The sequence below is a fragment of the Triticum urartu genome, chromosome 5 (assembly GCF_003073215.2).
Source record: "Triticum urartu cultivar G1812 chromosome 5, Tu2.1, whole genome shotgun sequence".
Classification (NCBI taxonomy): Eukaryota; Viridiplantae; Streptophyta; class Magnoliopsida; order Poales; family Poaceae; genus Triticum; species Triticum urartu.
Genome location: NC_053026.1, coordinates 597282207 through 597300101, shown reverse-complemented (window position 1 = coordinate 597300101; position 17895 = coordinate 597282207). Strand labels below are relative to the sequence as shown.

The window sequence follows — 17895 nt, the reverse complement described above, 5'->3', positions numbered from 1 at the left end:
TGGATGATTTTAAAAAGCACTTGTTTGACTTAGATAGACCGCCAGAAACCGCACCTAACCACGCTGCTTAAAACAGGCCCAAACGTCCTAACTTACTGGCAATCTTCATATCGGACTCATATCTGAGGTGGATACGCAGAGGCTTGGACATGTCTGGGCACCGCCGCCACATCAGAGGAACGGAACGACAGTCTTCCAAATTATTTTATGTTCCCTACTTTTTTATGTCACTTTTGATGACCGTCTGAATACTACACAGTGAGTTAGAGAAAGGCGCTTCCTGACGTTGTCGGCGAAGTTTCTTTTGGATCAAAGAGAGGGTGTGGCCGGCGGCAGGGACGAGGCAGAGGAGGCGGGGGGACTCCAGGCTCCTGGCAGGGCGGCGCGACGAACTGCAGAAGGGCCGGCCTGGTTGGGTACTCCGGGGAGGCTTGGAGCAACGGGGGAGGATGAGGCTGGTGATTGATTGGCTCGGTGGGGGATGGGAGGATCCCGAGGTGGGATTTTGAGTGTGGCGGCGGCGGCGGGGACATAAGTCCTAGATTTTAGGGTTTGGGTCTAAAGATGGGCTATGGGACTATATATATATACGAAAGGGGGGGATGATCTGGATCCTTCGATCGCGATGAGGCGGTCTAGAATAAATGGGCTAGGGAGTCCAAAAAGAAAAACGGAGATATTTAGGGGATGTTTGGGGATGATCTGTAGGCAACGGTGACGACTAAGCGGGTCGGGTTTGGGACAGCTTCGGACGCGCACTCGAGGGGGGTCGATGCACTGTGCAAAGAGGGATTTCGGGGCCTGGCGGTTGGTAGAGAGTGGGTTGGGCTGAGAAGAGAGAAGAGAAGGAGAGTCCCGGCACAGTCTTCGGAGACCGAAAACGTCCGACGTTTAGACCGACTATAATGCCGTTATAGTTATCCGTTGGGGCATGAAACGGACTCCAAATGCGATGAAACTTGACAGGCGGTCTATCTACACTATAATAAGACCACACGCCAACTTTCATCCCATTTGGAGAACATTTTCTGACCACTTGTAAAATACTATTTTGGACGTGTCGCGGGCACGTGCAAGTGTGTCTGGGCTCAGAACGGACAACGGAAGGAACGGGGAGACCGGGACGGATGCAAGTTTTGAAAACATGTAGATGCAATGCGAATGATGACATGGCAAGCTGCAACATGTAAGCGGATGACAAGGCAACAACAGCGAAAAAACTGGAAGACACCTGGCGCGTCGGGCTCGGGGTGTCACACTCTCTCACTCAATCTATCCCTCTCTACTTCTTTAACATCTGATTTAAAGCATACACATCATAAAAGACTTAACAGGGTTGATGGTGTCGGCGGGTGCAACGACCACCTTACAGAGAAGGTTCTCGTGCACAAAAAAAGGGGACCCTCGGATGGGCATGCATGGTTCCGTCAATGTAAGATGGATGTTTTTGTGTAATATAAGTGTCGCGGTGATCAGTAGCAGAGCTACATCAAAATGACTAGGCGGGCCAGCTTGAAGAAAGCCCAACGTTTTTTTACCTCCATGGCCCATTTCTGCCTAAAGGCCCATTGGTTTGCAGCAAAACTGGGCGGGCCACAACCCATTTTTGCTTGCACTAAGCTCCGCCAGTGGCAATGATGATCTCTCTCTCTCTCTCTCACCCACTCTACTTCTTTCACATCTGATTTAACGCATACGCATCATAATAGACTTAATAGGGTTGATGGTGTCGGCATGTGCAACGACCACCTTATCAAGAAGGTTCTCGTGCGCAAAAAAGGGAGCCCTCGGATGGGCATGCATGGTTCCATCAATGTAAGATGGAGGCTCTTGTGTAATATAAGTGTTGCGGGGATGATCTCTCTCTCTCTCTCCCTCTCCCTCTCTACTTCTTTAACATCCGATTTAACACATACGCATCTAACAAGGTCGATGGTGTCGACGGGTGCAACGGCTACCTTATAGAGAAGGTTCTCGTACATAAAAAAGAGAGCCCTCGGATGGGCATGCATGGTTCCGTCAATATAAGATGGAGGTTCTTGTGTAATATAAGTGTTGCGGTGATAATCTCTCTCTCTCTCTCTCTCTCCCTCTCACTCTCTACTTCTTTAACATCTAATTTAACACATAAGCATCATAAAAGACTTTAACATTATGTTTCCGGTTAATACAATTCTAGCATGAATAATAAACATTTATCATGATATAAGGAAATAAACAATATCTTTATTATTGCCTCTAGGGCATATTTCCTTCATTAACAAAGTTGATGGTGTCGGCGGGTGCAACGACCACTTTATAGAGAAGGTTCTCGTACATAAAAATGAGAGCCCTCAGATAGGCATATGCATGGTTCCGTCAATGTAAGATGGAGGTTCTTGTATAATATAAGTGTTGCAGTGATGATCTCTCTCTCTCCCTCTCCCTCTCCCTCTCTGCTTCTTTAACATCCGATTTAACACATACGCATCATAAAAGACTTAACAAGGTTGATGGTGTCGCCGGGTGCAACAACCACCTTATAGAGAAGGTTCTCGTGCATAAAAATGAGAGCCCTCGGATGGGCATATGCATGGTTTCGTCAATGTAAGATGGTGGTTCTTGTGTAATATAAGTGTTGCGGTCATGATCTCTCTCTCTCTACTTTTTAACATCTGATTTAACGCATACGCATCATAAAAGACTTAACAAGGTCGATGGTGTCGACGGGTGCAACGGCCACCTTATAGAGAAGGTTCTCGTGCATAAAAAAGAGAGCCTTCAGATGGGCATGCATGGTTCCGTCAATGTAAGATGGAGGTTCTTGTGTAATATAAGTGTTGCGGTGATGATCTCTCTCTCTCTCCCACTCCCTCTCTACTTCTTTAGCATCTGATTTAACACATACGCATCATAAAAGACCTAACAAGGTTGATGGTGTCGGCAGGTGCAGCGACCATCTTATAGAGAAGGTTCTCGTGCATAAAAATGAGAGCCCTCAGATAGGCATATGCATGGTTTCGTCAATGTAAGATGGAGGTTCTTGTGTAATATAAGTGTTGCGGTGATGATCTCTCTCTCTCTCTCTCTCCCCTCTCCCTCTCTACTTCTTTAACATCCGATTTAACACATACGCATCATAAAAGACTTAACAAGGTTGATGGTGTCGGCGGGTGCAACGACCACCTTATAGAGAAGGTTCTCGTGCATAAAAATGAGAGCCCTCAGATGGGCATATGCACAGTTCTGTCCATGCAAGATGGTGATTCTTGTGTAATATAAGTGTTGCGGTCATGATCTCTCTCTCTCTCTCTCTCAATCTCTCCCTCTCTACTTCTTTAACATCTGATTTAACGGATATGCATCATGAAAGACTTAACAGGGGCGATGGTGTCGGCGGGTGCAACGACCACCTTAATTATAGAGAAGGTTCTCGTGCGCAAAAAAAGGAGCCCTCGGATGGCAGGGCGAGTGGCGTGGGGGCAGGGGCGAGCTGCCGTGGCGGACACGGGGGTAGGGGAGAGCGGCCGCGGCGAGCTGCGGGGCAGGAAGAGGCCGAGCTGTAGTGCGGAGGCAAGCTCACGGGCGCGGGGCGCGGGCCGAGGTGACACGGGAGCTCACCCATCAGGTGTTCAACTGAATGCCGACGCAGACATGCCCAAAATGCATCTAGCTCTTGTTGGGCGCATCAACCGATCCCATACGACAAAGCGTACATGCACACGCGGACGGCCGACCTAAACAGACAAAATTGGTGTTCATTTGGGTCGGCCGGTTGGAGTTACTCTTAGTTGCATCTTTAGATTGCATCTAGCAGGTAGCAGCTTGGTGTGGTAAGTTGACCAATCACTTTCATAAAACTGGTGACGAACAGGTTGTATGCATGCAGGGGCTTGTGCATATCCATTGGAAAGTAATAGACGTCCACACACATCAATACCATGCTGCCGAACCAGCAGTCAATCCCGTGAACGCGCCTGCATGCATGGATAGTTCGCGTGCATGCGGGCGCTACCACGTCCGTCCGCCCGCGTGCACAGGAAACATCAGCGTGCCAAACTGCTAATGGATTTTAAACTGCATCCGCATGCATGTTTTGGGTCAAGTGCCCGGGTCTGGTAAAGTGGGTGAAACGCATGCAAGTTTGGGTCAAAGGGAAAACTACACACGAGTTTCAAAATGAAGACAAATTGTTCTTCTGTATAGATGGGGAACAAAACACCGGCTTTTTTTTGTTAGCTATGGGCTGCTAAGCAGTGGCGGAGCTACGTGAGGGCAAAAGGTGGCCACGGCCCGCCCAGCCTAAGAGCAAAACACTCACACTATGCATGAAGTGATGGCCAGCTCAAGAGCAATTCCCTTCAGATTAGCCTGCCCTGCCCGCCCAGTTTTTTGTTTCAAGCTCCGCCACTGCTGCTAAGCATCCGGCGAAGGCAACAAGGCCTGAAAGTCTCGAATGAAAACAAAGCAAGGCATAACCGCATAAGGAAAAAAGAAGCTGTGAAGAAAGGAAAGGTTCAAACCTTCTCTCAACAGTTCTTCGGTTCTCTTCTGGATCGATGATATATCTTCAGGATCAGACGAAGAAGGGATTGGTTACCCAGATGTTGGGAACGTCGCCGAGTCAGAGTCCGATGAAGAAAAACCCAACCTGGCTAATGGAAAGCTGACCCCCTTGGGTGCCTTCCAACCAGCAACGGATGCAACGTAACGTCAACATATCCCCGGAAATTGTCAAGGTTACTCCTCGAAGGTTCAAAAGGGAATCAAAGAAAATAAGGTTCGAACCCAGACCTACATATATGTGATGGATACCATAGATGCTGGAGATAATATACATGGAAGTTCTGTAGCCCATGAATCAAGCCATTCAACCAGGGTTAAAGATAACTGCAATGTGGAAGGCAACAAGGCTGGTGAAAATAGTTTCATGCCATACATTAAACTAAATAATGTTCAATACGATGCAGAAAATGACTAGGAAGCACATAGTTGATTACAGCAGCAGCCTAAAACAAACTAGTACTGCAAGTACTTGTGAACATTGATGTGCAAGTGGGAACCATCTTGGATGATCTACTCGTATGACACAGAGCCTCCAGTATACTACACGCCCCAGTGGCGTCGGCATTGCTGTGCTCGATGACGCCGGCGCTGCGGAGGCCATGGTCCTGCAGGAGACGGGATGCTGACGCAGAGGGGGAGACAGCGGTGGCGGACTGCACGGCGGCCATGCCCAAGTCCAAACTCAGAGCCCATCTGTTAGACAACAAAATTCATGTAAGATTGGAAAAAAGGAAGCAAACTATATGACAAAAGAGGTCAAATTCAACATGTGTTTCACTTAATACTCCTATTTATTCAGATTTACATCTCCCTAAAATTCCCAACAACAGAAGTTACGAGTTCTTGAGAAACAGCTATACAATTCACACAAGATTGGAAAAAGGAAAGCAAAACTAAATGATCATATGCAACACTACACCATGTTGTTTTCATTCAGGCATCAACACAAACAAATGCTGGCCGCAACTGCCAAGACGTCTCCATGGGGGCTATCCTAGTGAGCCTAGTTACCAGGCGCCGGAGTGGGATCATCAGGTGCTTTTCATCACCTATATTGTGTTATGACATGCCATCAGCAAGAAAATGGAGAAGGAATCACCAAAATTAGAGATGATCCAAGATCTACTAGAGAAGAGATAATCGCACAACATTTTTTTACCAAACCTGGTTCGGTTGTAGCTAGCTCCATGAATCGAAAATTTCGCACGGGATTTTATAGCAGCATCGAGCCCTGTATCAGGCGGGGGAGGTGGAGGTCAAACACCTTGACTGCAGCGGACGCGCGGAAGTGGTGAGGTGCTGATACTAATTGCTGAGCCTCCTCAAGCTCACAAACAAATTAAAAAGCTCTGAGATAAAAAGAGAGGTTCAGAAAAATAGACCTGCAACAAAAAAAATCCATTACCGATCCATGGTGCGGGTCGTGGGGAACTGATCTCCAAACTCACGAACAGAAAATCGCAGAAGCCCTCTCATTGTCCATAATAGCCGCAATAAGAAGTCCATTGGAAAGAAAGAGAAGTTAAGGGAAGAACTCATGCTGATGTTGCCAAGTTCTCAGTATGAAAAAAAGTGTTGATGTTCACGAAATCAAGCACTGCCTCGCCAGTGGCTATTTCAACAAATCCAACATCAAATCCGCTTTCCAAATCCAAGGGAATGGACCATGAGGAGCAGTAGTGAATAACAACCAAAATGGTTCTGCTTCTTCATTTAGAAAACCACACCAAATGAATTAAAAGAGGGAATCAACTCTGAGGCCAATGAAATTTACCAGATAGAAAAAACAGAACACTCTGAACGAATTTTTAGCCAGGAAAAAGACGTGCATTCTTTTCTGGCATTCCATCAAACAGTGTTCTTTTAATTAAGACATTCATTTGAACAGTTGACGCACAGTTTGAACTAGAGAACAAATCTCAGAGACTACAGAGAATAAGATGCAGTCAAAACTAATTCAGTTGGACCATAACAAATACATCAGTGCAGAAAAATGTAGAACATGCCGTGGGAGTTGAAGCTGCTTCTCCTACTACTCTGGCTGCTGCAGCTTGTCGTTTCCTCTCCAAGACAACCAACTAAAAAATCATAGGGGAGAAGCAAGAACAGCAGAAAAGAGGCAAGACCTCTCGCTGCTGCAACGTGTCGTTCCCTCTCCAACACATGACCTATCCACGGAACACCATTCCTGTGATTGTCCACACAGTCCATTCCATTGCTTGTCTCATCTGATATTCTCAACAGCCAACACCAAAATAGAATTTAACCATGAATTAAAATAACACTTGCAGGGAGCTCCACTAAAGAAGGGAGGAGATTCAGAAATCGATTAAGGGAAATCAAACAACTTACCAAAATCTAATGAACTTCCAAAAATCAAATGAAACAACAAAGAGTTGAAGCATTTGTTCAGAACGATCAGAAGCCTGTGGATCAAATGAAGATTCAGACGAAAAGCTTAAATTTAGAGCTCCAAACCTATGAAAGCAAAACGCTAAGCTAGCAAAAAAAAAACGATCAGGCTCAAGTAATGTTTGGTGCCACCGCCGTCTCTAATTTCCTCGTGCGTGCCATTGTCTTCCTCCTCGTGACCCCCAATTTCTGGGCATGGTGAGCACAACGCAGCACCGTCATGATTTTTGCGAAGTATGGCGACCTCGAGGCAGCAGCTTGGGAGAGCAGGCCAAATACAATAATTGATGGATTCATCCCACGCACCTACTCAAACTTAGATTGTAAATAATAATCTAACTGCAAAGTGAGCGTGACAGAAATAGAATTGTTTACTGAATGGAGTGGAAAATGTACCTCATTCCCTGCCATAGTTGCGCTCGCCTTGGACTCCAGTACTCAAAATTAAACGGGGATGGAATAGAACAGCTATCGCTGGCTCGAGGGAAGAAGCGGGGATGGAGTTGGGTCTGAATCGACCGACGAAACTGGTGTGTCCCCAATGTTGTGGGTCGCACACGACGCCCGACGAAAATGGCAGCACCGGTGATGGCAGAGAGGCGTCGCAACAGCGTCTTCTCCCGAAAAAGTCCGGCGTTTCACTCCGGTGAACCCACGACGACGTAGCCGGTAAAGCTCCCCCGCCACGGCTCCGCCAAGCACATGGGTCCAGGCCGCAGAAGAGGGAGGGAGCCCGAGCATGATGAAGGGAAGGGGAGCTACGAGATGAGGGTGGGAGAGGGTTGGGGCGGTGCGACTCGCCGGGAAAAGGCGGGGCTCCCTGTGGATGGGAAGGGTGAGAGGGTTGGGGCGGCGGGATCTGGATGGGATGGAGAATGAGAGAGAGTGAGAGAGAGAGCGATGGGGTGGATAAACGAGAGAGAAACAGCGAGTATTCCTTCTGTTAAAAAAAAAAAACACAGCGAGTATTCCTTTTTTTTTGAGAGAAACGGCGAGTAAAGTTCGGACGATAACGTACATAGGCCGATGGTTCTCCAGAACCTTTCGTATGGCTGCCAAACCTGTCGCCCTGCTCAGCCTACTACTGCGCGTTAAGATGGCAACGGGGACGAAACCCATCGAGTTTTGCCGTCTCAAACCTATTCCCACGAGAAAATCATAAACCTGTCCCCGTCCCCGTCACCGTATCCGGGACTAGTTTTCTGCCCGTCCCCTAAACCCATCGGGTTTCGGGGAACCCACGGGGAACCCACGATAAAATCAAAATATTTAAACAAACATAATAGCGACAAAGAATAACATTTCAGCAGCAAAACAAGCACATTTTAGCAGTATAACTTGAGTAAATTTCAACAAAAAACAATAGTAGATGATTCAACAGCTATATAAGTTCTGAAATAGAACTTATAGTTCACAAATCACTTTAAAGTTGGAATCATCATGACATCTTTCACATCTCCAAGCATCCAAAGGACCATCTTCAAATCTTCCAATGCCAAATGAAAGTGCCAAGTTCTAGGGAAGATTAAAATTCGCTCAAGTTAAAGTTAAACATGAGAAAAATATGCATATTAGTATATGAAATTTGCACGTACCTGTACTTCACCTGCATTCATTCTTGAATGTCTTGAAGACAACTTCAAAAGCATTGTCCTTATTCATTGTCAGCATCTATGAGAATTAAATAAGCAGTAATGAACATCTTATGAAACATTGCAGCAAGATAATGCTAAACTTTATGATAATATGTAAAGAAAGACACACCTTTATATTTGTTTCTTATCCAATCTTGTGAACACATGAAGGCCTTTAAGATTTCGGGGGTAAGATGATTACAGTGGTAAAAAAATAATATAATTTCGCGGGTATTGTCGGGTTTCGGGTTCGGGGACTACCGAAACGGGTGTACACTAGTAGAAAAAGGACCTAATGTGAGACACATTAGCCCCGGTTCGATTTTGGCCTGGTACTAATGGCACCGTTAGTGCCGGTTCGAACGGCTATACATTAATGTCGGTCCGTGTTGAACCTTTAGTACCGGTTCATGCCAGGAACCGGTGCTAAAGGGGTGGTGGCAGGCTGGCGTCAGGCAGGGGCCCCATGATCACCTTTAGTACCGGTTCGTGCCATGAACCGGGACTAAAGGGGTCTGACCTATAGTCCTGGTTGGAGACACAAACCGGGACTATAGGGCAATTTTCAAACTCTACCCCCCTCCCCCGTGTATCGCCATTTCAGTTTTGAAAAAATCAAAAGAAAATGATAAAAACTTCAGAAAATAAAATCCTTCGAGAGGTAGTTATATTACTACACCTACTAGTTATTGAAATTTGAAAACTTAAATTTGGACATGTTTTGCAAAAAGTGTAGGGAAAATGTAAAACGACTATAACTTTTGCATACGATGTCGGGAAAAACGTATAATATATCAAAAAAATCAGCACAAAAATTCGCATCCGATGGAGACTGCCTATGGCCTGTTTGTAATTTTTTAGAATCCTCATATTCCAAAAGGAAAAAAAGATATGGTCAAATTTCAGTTTTTTTAAAAAAATTTGGTTAAATCTGGTCAAACTACTTATTCAAGAAGTATTAATGTTACTACATAATTATTCAAAAATATTAGTGTTACTAAATAATTATTTTAATTTTTTGAATTTTGGTCAAATCTGGTCAAACTATGGTCAAACTGTGGTCAAACTTATTCAATAAATATTAGTGTTACTAAATAATTACTGTTTTTTAAAATAATAGTTTCAAACTCAAACGGTGAAACGTGTGACCTAATTCTCAAGCTAAACTGCTGAGGGTTAATAGGATTGACAGCTTACATTTGTTAGGAAAACAACAAGTGCTGACTTGGAATGTAGGGGGAATAGAACTCCGAAGTTAAGCGTGCTTAGGCTGGGGGAGTGAGAGGATGGGTGATCGGCCGGGAAGTTAGGTGATTTGGAATGAGTGATCCACACTTGAGCAGTTAAGAGAGGTGATTAGAGACTAAATCATCAAATAATTAAGAAAAATTAAAAATAAAAAAACATTTTTTTTCCAAAAATTTCAATTTTTTTTTTAAAAACCTTTAGTACCGGTTGGTAACACCAACCGGTACTAAAGGTCCCCCATACCAGGGCGTGAGCTCATGCCACGTGGTCGCACTTTAGCGCCGGTTCGTGACGAACCGGTACTAAAGGGGGGGGGGGCTTTAGTGCCCACCCTTTAGTGCCGGTTATGGAACCGGCACTAAAGGCCCTTACGAACCGATGCTAAAACTCCGTTTTCTACTAGTGGTAAACCCACGAAACGTGTCGGGTTGTATAATGTGCCCAATGGTGAAAGTGCGTTATATCGACTAGAGGGGGGGTGAATAGGCGATTTTTATGAAAGTCTTCAAAACGTGGGAGTTATGAAGACAAACAGCAAAGATTATGCCTATTACTATGCAGCGGAAGTTAGATTACACTAGGCCAGCCATGGTCAAGTATTCAATAGAGTGAAAGCACAATGACAAACAGCTGCAGTGTAATAAGGATCAGGTAGGAAGAAGTTATGAAGCCAAACAGATCATACATTCACGTTGTGAAGACAAAAGATAGAGCAAGCATGCAATGGCTTCACAATGAGTAACAGTAAGAAAAAGGAAGTGAAGATGAAACCAGTGACTCGTTGAAGACAATGATGTGTTGGACCAGTTCCAGTTGTGTGACAACTGTACGTCTGGTTGGAGCGGCTAGGTATTTAAACCTTAGGACACACAGTCCCGGACACCCAGTCCTGAACACGCAGCTCAGGACACCAAGTCCTCACCGTATTCTCCTTGAGCTAAGGTCACATAGTCCTCGCCCAATCACTCTGGTAAGTCTTCAAGGTAGACTCCCAAACCTTCACAAACTTCGTTCACTGGCAATCCACAATGTCTCTTGGATGCTCTGAACGCGACGCCTAACCGTCTGCAGGATTCACAGTCCTCAAGTGTAATAAGTCTTCAGATCACACAGCCAAGAAGACTTAAGTGATGCCCAATGTTCTTTGGCTCTGGGTGGTTAGGGCTTTTTCTCCTCGCTAGGAATTTTCTCTCAAATGCTTCGAGGTGGGTTGCTCTCAAACGACAAAAGCCGTGCACTGAAATCTGAGCAGCCAACCGTTTATGGTTGTAGGGGGTGGGCTATTTATAGCCACTTGGCAACCCGACCTGATTTGTCCGAAATGACCCTGGGTCACTAAGGAACTGACACGTGTCTCAACGGTCAGATTTCAAACTCTCATGGCAACTTTAGTTGGGCTACAAGCAAAGCTGACTTGTCCGGCTCTGGACAAGATTCGCTCTCATTGTCTTCACTCGAAGACATAGGTTTTTTGGTTTAGGCATCACTTCAGTCATTCTGACTGGTTCTCCTGGACCCCACTTAACAGTACGGTGGTTCCTATGACTCAACACAAGAGAAAAAGAACTACGAAAATCTAAGTCTTCGAGCTCCATAGGCTTCATAACGTGTCTTCTTTTGTCATAGTCTTCAATGTGAATATCTTCATATACCACCTTTGGCTTCAATGTCTTCATACATTTTTAGGGGTCATCTCTGGTAGTAAAACCGAATCAATGAGGGACTTCTACCTGTGTTATCCTGCAATTCTCACAAACACATTAGTCCCTCAACTAGGTTTGTCGTCAATACTCCAAAACCATCTAGGGGTGGCACTAGATGCACTTACAATCTCCCCCTTTTTGGTGATTGATGACAAACTAGTTGATGTTTTCAACGAGGAATATAGTCTGTGAAATTGTAAAGGATAAGGAATTGTCTTCATAAGTTGCAAGGGCTCCCCCTGAAGATGTGCATATAAGTTAATTTGCTTTTGGAATGCAAATGCACATGGCAGGTTGTACTTGAGGAGATCCACTTCAGCTTATGATGACAATCCACTATGCATGTGAAAGTATATGAAGATAATGACATGCATAATGGAAAATGGACGTCTGCAGAATGAGATAAGTGCGGAATTTATCTTCGCACATGCGGAATTTATCTTCGCAAACAGGGTGGCAAACAAGTAGCAGACGACCATCAAGTTTTAGTGTTACAACTCAAAGAAACTCAAAGAACCAAATGAAGCAAAAACGAGAGTTGTAAGCACGAAGCAAAATATAGCAAAACATAAAGCACCCGCCCATATGGACCCATTTGAAGACTATCAACCCATATGCTTCTCCCCCTTTTGTCAGCAAGGATCAAAAAGGTTTGAAGACATAGAGTGTCTACTCGTTCCCAGGAGCAGCAGGGTCGTTGGAGGTGTTTGGCGGTGCAGAGGAGCTTGGAGGTGCTGAAGCAGGTGGCAGTGATGTAGCATCGTCTTCTTCATCAATGATTCTGGCAGTGACTGTGGCAGCAGATGAAGAAAACTCAGAATCTTCAAGTGATGGTGTGTTGCGCATCACAGCCCTTCTAGGAGGTGTGGTGTCAAACTTGAATCGCTCAGTGAAGCCATCCTCTTCAAGTTCAGCTTCAGTACACATCATTGAGAGCCCTTTCCATGTACGACGACAGGTTTCATGAGAGACGAAAGCATTCTTGGTGGCAAGATTTCGAAGACGATTAACATCCACCAAGAGGCTTTTCATCTGATGCTTTAGCCAGTCGTGATGCCTATCTTGTTTTTCATGAAGGGCCACAAGAAGCTCTCGGTCATTGAGAACACGAGCACGCTTCTTGGGTCTTGAAGCAGTTGCACTATCAGTGGCTTCAGTTGAAGCAGGGTGTGGCGCACGTGTAGTGCCAGCCAAAGGATACACCCTGGAGATGGCTTCAACACCTTCATCGTTCTGAGTGAAGCTCTGGTGTTCTGCATTCTGAAGACTCAACAGTTGCTTGGCAGGCTCATGATATATAGCTTCAACAGAGGTATCCACATCTGGCAAGAAGATCCGATGGTTGCGGGCTGAGGGCTGATATGAGATCGCAGAGTGAAGCTTGATCAGTCTCATTACCCAAGGAGCATAGAACTTTAAACCAAACAGATCTGAGCCTGATGCAACGAGTTGGCGTATGAAGAAATCCTGTGCGTTGAAGCATTTGCCATGAAGGATACAGAATATCAGAGTCTTCATTGCACCCTCGATCTTGGCATTTGGAGAGTGCCCTTTAATAGGCCAGAGAGTCCGCCGGATAATGTGATAGATTGTTCTGGGCAGGTACTCAAAGTCTTCAACGAAGAACTCTGTTGGATAAGGAGCATCAAGAGGCAGTGGCTTCATCATGGAGAGCATCTGACTCATATTTGGTTCAGGCCTCTGGAATATGCTCTCAAGAGCTTCAGTGTGTAGTTGACAACCTTCCTCGAAGAGTTCGCCAGGAGTGGGCAGGCCGGTGAGCTCAATGATATCGAATGCATTGGCTTCGTGATGGACATTGCCGGTCATCCACTCCAGGGCCCAAGTCTTCGGATCTTTGTTGTATCCTTTTATGTGTAGGGTTGCATAGAATTGCAATAGAAGCTCTTCATTCCGGTGCTCTTCATCAGTTATAAACTGCAGCAGACCCACTTGCTTGAAGCAATCTAGCGCTTCCTCTAAGCAGGGCAGACCAGCAATGGCTTCAACATCAAGGCGCTTGTGAGGGAAGATGCGACCTTGGTTGTATAGGATGCATGAATAGTAGCTGCGCTGAGGATAGCTCCAGAACCTATCTGATGAAATCCTTTCCCTTGAATAGGGGTTCTTGGAGCTGTTGAAGAACGTATTGTCTGCCCTGAAGCTATTGATGTCAAAGGAGCCAGGTGCTGATGCAGGACCTGGGAATCTTGGCAGCCTTGGGACTGGCTTCTGGACTTGAGGCCTGTGCTCAACATGGTAATCAAATTGAGGACCAGCAGCAGACTCAGGAACAGAAGTGTTTGGATCAGTAGCTTCGCTGTCTGCTGAAGCTTTTGGTGGGGAGGGCTCCACATTGGCTTCAGTGTGTGTTGTGGCAGCCTCAACATTTTCAGCCTCCGCTTGACTAGCTGGAGGGTCAGTCACAAGCACGTTCTCCTGGAGAACTGCTTCTTGGTGTAGCGGGGGAGTGGGATCTTGTGGTACTTCTTCATTTTCTTCGGCTGATGCAGCCGGAATGTCTTCAGCATAGACTTGAGGCCTTGGACCTTTGCGAAGCCTGCGGAATGCAGACGACGCTTGTGGGGTTGGAGTGGGCTGGGCCTCCAAGTCTTCTTCCTCTTGAGGACGATCCGCCCATGACGCATCTTGTGCAATTGGCGTCAGAGGACGACCAATGCTGATGAGCTCGCTTTGTTCATACTGAGGAAGGGCTGCATCATCTTGTACATTGTCCTGATGACCAATGTCTTCAGCAGCAATGGGGTCGGCTGCTGGTATGTCTTCAGCTTCAGGAGCCTCTATGTAAGCAGGTTCATGAACTGTCAGTTGTCGTTCTGTGTTGGGTCGAACCATAGAGATAGGTTCAACAATCAAGGGCTCTGTGGGAGCAGCCCGAGATTTCTTAATCTTTCTCTTCTTCTTGCTGGGGGCAGTAGGAGAGGCTTCAGAGCTTTTCCTTTTCCTGGCTTCAGCCTCAGCAGTTCTTGTCTTCTTGAGCTCAGAAGCTGTTGACCGGCTCTTTGGCTTTGAGCCAGTCGTTGCAGTTGGGAAGACAATTGGAACTGCTTCTTGCCTTGATGCCTTTGGTTCAGCCATAGCAGGCTTCTTCTTCTTCTTCGCGGCCATCTTGGGGTCGATGCCAGGACGCCCAAGTGCCTTGCGCTTCTCAGCCCCATTGTAGGCTTGTACACATCTTTCAGCCAGAGACTTCATCCGCTCACGTGAGCCCTGAGCTTATGCACGCTTTTTCAGAAAATTTTCCTTGAGCTCATGCAACATGGTCTTGAAGCTCTTCACTTCTTGCACGCTGAGCCTGGCCATATGCTTCTTGAACTGAGCCTTTTCATGATCAATTTTCTGCTTCAGTTCAACTATGCGCTGGGCAATAGCAAGTTCTGAAGCAATAGCGCCTTGGAATGCGACGCTGAGGCCAACGGGCAGCTGCAGATCTTCGAAGCTGATGTCTGGTGAGGCAAACCATTCGTCAATGAAATTGTGGATGATGGCGACATCAAAGAGAGGCAAATTGTTGAAGATTTCAGCTTCTTCTTTGCTCTTGATGAGCTGCTCTAGAGCGTCATCTCCAAGATCTTCATCACTTGACAGATCTATGGCTTCGCTGCGCAGGATGGCAGCAGCTGCGAGCTCTTTGCCGGTGTGTGGCTGAGGCACTTTGGCCTTCTGGGGCTTGGAGACGCGGGATACGTCTTCAGACTGCACACTGTCTTCAGGAGGTGCAGTTGCCAATGGCTTCGCCCTTGAGATTTTTGAGGAAGGGACCGGCTTTGAAGCTTTCGGCTTCTTTGATTGCTTTGGCTTCGGTACAGCAAGAGCTTCATCAGACTCAGAGTCAGCTGGAGGGTCATTCACGGCAGTCCCTTGGACTAAGATGTGGGTGATGAGGCCTTCAAGGTTGGCAAATGGACCGATGATATTTGGTTCTGCGTCGCGTGTGCCATATGCCCTTAGTGCGGAGGGACCAGGGTTGAAGTCTAACCCAAATTTCTTCTTGTTCTGCTTCGCTGATTGTTGGGCAAACTGGAAGTTGCGCTTGAACAGATTGTCGTCACGACACCAGAGTAGTGACGGCGGATGTGCATCATCAGGCTGTGGTCCTCGGACCATGCATGGGTAGAAGCCTTGAGCAATGGCTTCATCTCTGGTTCTAGGTACGAGATTCTTGTAAAGGACGTCCCCCCATGGTCTCTTGATGGCACTTTTCTCAGCATACTCCTAGGTGGCGAAGCGGTATTTGAACCATTGTTCTGCCCAATAGCGTCGAATCCATTGGATTCGGATCTTGCGCTGCCCATAACTCTCTTCTGGATCTGTTTTATACATTTCTGCCGGGTCTTCAGGCAGATCTTTGGAAGTTCCTTCGCGTCGCTGTCTGCCCCCTTTCCTTGCTGCTGCTTCTGAAGCCATAAACTTTAACTTGAAATGCTTCAAAACTTTCAAAGGCTTCAAAGGCTTTCTTTTGCTGGACCAACAGGAACTGGCTTCAGGAGAGTTTATGTGTTGCTGTAGGAATTCTGCAAATGAATGCAGACTATGAGAACCGAAGGATTCTCCCACGGACATGTACCTGTGACAGCATTAAGGTGTGAGGGAAGGGGAAGAGGTCATATGCATTCTCAGAAGGTTTTGAAGATTAATCAGTTTAGAAGACATTGACCTCATCGTGCGAAGACATTCACTCATAGATAAGAAGTTGGTTCCAGATTTGTACGAACCCACAGATCAGTACAAGTGAGGAATCTAACTACTTCATGAAGCACAAGTGAATATACTAGGCATGTTATGAGATGCAGATTAAAAGATCTAACTCGTGTGAAGATAAACTTCTTATGGTAGAAAGTGACAGAACCATGAGATCAAAGGAGTTGTAAAAAGAAGTTTTATTACCACACTTGGAACTGCTAGACAGAAGTGAGAGATGATGCCGAGCAGTTCAGTCCTCCGTGCCCTAACTTGGCGATGGAAGACACCTACGGCGACGGCGGAGAGAACGATGTCCGCGGTCGGCGTGAGGACGGCGTCGGAGAGGTTGCGGCAGCGAAGCGCTTCGTCGCCGGCGTCGTCGAGTGCTAGCGGTGGCGCTAGGGTTCTTGCGAGGGTGGAAGAAGGAGATAATGACCGCGGTAAGTGTGAATTTATAGGCTCAGGGGCGGCACTGTGCTATTACACAGGTGCCCCTGGCGATTCGCATCTGAGGAACGCGTGGCCAGTTTGCGGAAGTTTTGGGTCTGTTCCACGTCCCACGCACGCCTGGATTGTCGGGCGGTCGTTCCTGCTTCTCCGGATTTTATGTGGAGGAATGGGCATTTAAAGCGGACTTTATGGTTGTCTCTATATCTTCAGCTGACAAGGACGCAGTGAAGACATTCGACAGTTTCAATAGAATGCATATGACTTGGAGAGACAGAGTTTGAGATAGAAAGCATAGAGAGGTTAGGGTCCGATCACATTCACTTAGTTCAAAAGATTCAACTAAGAAGACATAGCTATAAGTGAATGCTGTAGAGGACAGAACACTAGCATATATATATATATATATATATATATATATATATATCTGTATAATCAACGTAGTGAAGATAATCATGAAGACATGTTGAGTTCGAAGCCAAACCAAATGTGAAGATATTGCAAGGTAACGCCATGAGTGAAACACTTCAAAATAGAACGTTTGGTGGTGGCGTTACCCACCGTATAGGAAGTATTAGACCCAGACACGGCGCACAATTATCGTGGCGCTCTGAAGTCAAATTCCACATTAATGTATTCACACTTAGAATGTATGTCTTCATTGATTGAAGATATACTTTACTTTGTGTGTTGCACATCTAAGTCATCAATATGCATAAGGGTTAGGATGTGTGCCTGATCACAGGACATTTGAGGATTCCAGGATATTTAGCTCACACCGTAACTTGCAAAACCTCTTCTCATCCAAGGGCTTGGTGAAGATATCTGCCAATTGTTCTTCAGTGTTGACGTGTATGATATAAATGTCTTCCTTCACAACATGATCTCTGAGAAAGTGATGACGAATTTCAATGTGCTTTGTCTTCGAGTGCTGAACTGGGTTGTTCGCAATCTTGATGGCGCTTTCGTTGTCGCAGTAAAGTGGGACTTGCTTCAGAGGAATACCATAGTCCTTGAGTGTTTGCTTCATCCACAGAAGCTGAGCGCAGCAAGATCCAGCAACAATGTATTTAGATTCAGCAGTGGAGAGAGATACACAGTTCTGCTTCTTTGAAGACCAACATACAAGTGATCGTCCCAGAAAGTGACATGTGCCTGATGTAGACTTGCGATCAACTTTGTCACCGGCATAATCAGCATCC

At 46.0% G+C, this 17895-nt stretch overlaps 1 long non-coding RNA gene across 5 annotated transcripts; it reads right to left on the bottom strand.

The window, feature by feature from the left end:
• Window positions 1-4840: 4840 nt before the first annotated feature.
• Window positions 4841-7866, bottom strand: LOC125511072. 5 transcript variants are annotated; one of them, XR_007284888.1, is made up of 4 exons: window positions 7354-7863; window positions 5710-7263; window positions 5465-5594; window positions 4841-5238 (listed from the first exon to the last, which is right to left on the bottom strand). It is a non-coding gene; the product is annotated as an uncharacterized LOC125511072 (long non-coding RNA). The 5 variants fall into 5 exon arrangements; XR_007284889.1 differs by having other exon boundaries at window positions 4841-5594; window positions 5710-5814; window positions 5928-7263; window positions 7354-7862; XR_007284890.1 differs by having other exon boundaries at window positions 4841-5594; window positions 5710-6773; window positions 6898-7263; window positions 7354-7862.
• Between the last annotated feature and the right edge of the window lie 10029 nt (window positions 7867-17895).